At 43.3% G+C, this 3,065-nt stretch overlaps 1 pseudogene; it reads left to right on the top strand.

The window, feature by feature from the left end:
• The first annotated feature begins 2,748 nt into the window (after nucleotides 1-2,748).
• LOC149438130 (U2 spliceosomal RNA) lies at nucleotides 2,749-2,864 on the top strand (annotated as a pseudogene).
• The last annotated feature ends 201 nt before the right edge of the window (nucleotides 2,865-3,065 follow it).

Raw genomic sequence — 3,065 nt, 5'->3', positions numbered from 1 at the left:
ATTATTTCTTGGGGTTATTGTTACTAATTATATATTGAAGTTAATGTAGTGGATACATAGTGTATTCTGCAGCGATATAAAATGTACTTCACGGTATTACTTTATATCAGGGGTCTCCAAACCACAGCCCGCGGGCCACATGCTGCTGGCTACAAGATGTTATCTGACCCACAGCTGATGTGCACAGTCTCTGCTCTGATGGGGTCCCTGATGTAAGGGGGGACTGCTCTGTGAGGGGCCATTCTGATGGACGCTCTGATGTAAGAGTGGCTATGATGGGGGCCCTAATGTAAGAGGGGACACTGATGGGGACTAAGAGGGAATCTGATGGGGGCTCTAATAGGGACTTTGATATAATGGGGCTCTGATGGGGACCCTGATGTAAGGGGGGACTCTGATGGGAAATTTGATGTAAGAGGGGGCTTTGATGGGACATTTGATGTAAGGGGGCTCTGATGGGAACCCTAAAGTGAGAGGGGACTCTGATGAAGACCCTGATGTAAGGGGGACTCTGATGGGAAATGTGATGTAAGAAGGGGCTCTGATGGGAACCCTGATGTAAGGGAAAACTCTGATAGGGACCCTGATGTAAGATGGTACTCTGATAGGGACCCTGAAGTGAGATGGGATTCTGATGAGGTCCCTGATGTACAGTTGCAAGAAAAAGTATGTGAACCCCTTGGGATTACATGGAGTTTTGCATGAATTGGGCATAAAATGTGCTCTGAACGTCATCTAAGTCACAAAAATAGAAGAACACAGTCTGCTGAACATAATACTACACAAACATTAGATGTTGGCATGGTTTAATTGCACATAATATGTAAACATTCACAGTGCAGGGAGGAAAAAGTATGTGAGGCCCTAGCTTAATGACTTCTCCCAGAGCTAATTGGAGACAGGAGTGGGCCAACCTTGACTCCAATCAGTGTGATGATATTGGATGTGTTGCTGACAGCTGTCCTGCCCTTAAAAAACACACACCTGTTTTGGGTTTACTGGTTTCAAGAAGCAATGTCTGATGTGAACCATGCCTCGCAGAAAAGAGCTCTCAGAAGACCTACGATCAAGAATTGTTGACTTGCATGAAGCCTGGAAAGGGTTACAAAAGTATCTCCTAAAGCCTTGATGTTCATGTGTCCACGGTAAGACAGACTCTACAAATGGAGAAAGTTTAGCACTGTTGCTACTCTCCCTAGGCGTGGTCGTCCTGTAAAAATGACTGCAAGAGCACAGCGCAGAATGCTGCATGAGGTAAAGAAGAATCCCAGAGTGTCAGCTAAAGACCATTGTCATTGATGAGAAAATGAATTCCAGAGTTTATCAAGACATTTTGCAGGAAAATGATTGGGACTCTGGTGTAAAAGAAACTCTTATGGGGACCCTGATACAAAGGGGACTTTGATGAGAATAGTGCAGAATGGGTGTATTTTTGTTTGACCTTTATTAATGGCTCAGGTTTAGTTGAAATGTCTTTGCTTTGCTTTAGTGAAGTTCTTTCTCTGTTGTGAATCATATTGTGCCAATTACAAAAAAAACTCAAAGGAAAATGGATCCATTCTCTTGTAACTCATATATTTTTTTAGCCCGCAGATATTGGCCCTCGTACTGAAAAGTTCAGAGATCCCTTTATATGATTTGGACATTGATAGCTTAGTAACGATTTCCTGACCTTTCTATTGGTTAGCGGTGAGATGAACTATTATTCTCCTGTATGGTATATATACTACCGAGTTGTCTTCACACATTGAAGTCTATATTGCTCACAATCTATAAGGGGAAAGCACATTTTAAATTCATGAGATTTGTCATAAAATAATAAAAAATGAATGAATAAATAATGAAATATAACATCAATTTCCACATTTATAAAGATTCCTGCAGGTGTATTATTTGTATTTTGAATACCTGGGATCTACTTTCCTGACAATGAGATGTTGTGATGATTGTACACATTTAGTAGAGGTATACCTAGTGGGAGAGGAAAGAAGAAAAAAAAGGGGGGGGAGGGGAGTAAGGGGGAGTGGAAGGGGAGAGGATGGTTTGTCTTGTTCAGGTGGGGTGGGGACTGATCTAGCCTGAATTCCATACTAACTTATGGGCCTTCTATGTTCATCTAGAGATAATAACTCCTTTCTGGGGGGCTCAGCATAGAATTCTTATGTCCATCAGTCAATTTCCACCTTTATAATAATTCCTGCGGGTGAATTATTTGTATTTTGAATTCATGGGATCTCCTCTCCTGACAATGGGATGTTGTGATGGTTGCACACATTGAGATACATGGCAATCTGCATAACAGGCACTGTTTATGAACAAGGCTCCAGGCCTCCCTCACCATGGTTGGGGTTGTTGAGTTATAAATGAAGGTTGGAGGCACACAGGGAGTGGAGATCATTCATGGAGGGGGAGGAGTGTGTGTTTCCCCCCTGATGGGATACATCAGGAGAACATTGGGGTTTTTATGAATTACTTTAGACTTCTGACATGTACTATTTACTGTGATCAAGATTCAGGCTGAGAAGTGAGACTCCTCAAGGCACATTATGGAAAGTCACTTTCATAAAAGTAATGGAACTGATCACAGGAATGGTGTCAGAATTGTCAAATTAGCCATAAATATTCCATGTTCTTGTGTAAATGGTAAACTGAGAATACTTCCTACAATCAGATACAAATGTGTTGAGATGTAATGGATCTCCTTTAGATCTACTAACAACCATGTAGTGCAAGGGGCTTGCCTGATTGGATGCTTCTCGGCCTTTTGGCTAAGATCAAGTGTAGTATCTGTTCTTATCAGTGTCCAGTGGGGGTGCTCCCGGCCATTCTAGCTTTGCGGGGATGGCTGTTGTATAGTACCCTCACTGGTATGATGGGGGTCCGGAAGGCTGGACCGGAGGGACAGAAACCAGGGAGCGCCATGATTCATTCTGGGGCCTTGGGAGTAATTCCTCTGGGAAAGCTGGAAAGACCCAGTACCTCCTGATTCGGACGGATCTACCTTGGTCTGGCCAGGGGCTGGGGACGCAAAAAGTCCGCAAACTCAGTGCCCCCTGGGGAAGACG

This window comes from Staurois parvus, unplaced genomic scaffold (genome assembly GCF_062004578.1).
Source record: "Staurois parvus isolate SC_StPar_1 unplaced genomic scaffold, SC_StPar_1.0 ptg001215l, whole genome shotgun sequence".
Lineage (NCBI taxonomy): Eukaryota > Metazoa > Chordata > Amphibia > Anura > Ranidae > Staurois > Staurois parvus.
The sequence above is the reverse complement of the archived record's forward strand: the minus strand, read 5'-3'. Positions and strand labels throughout refer to the sequence as shown.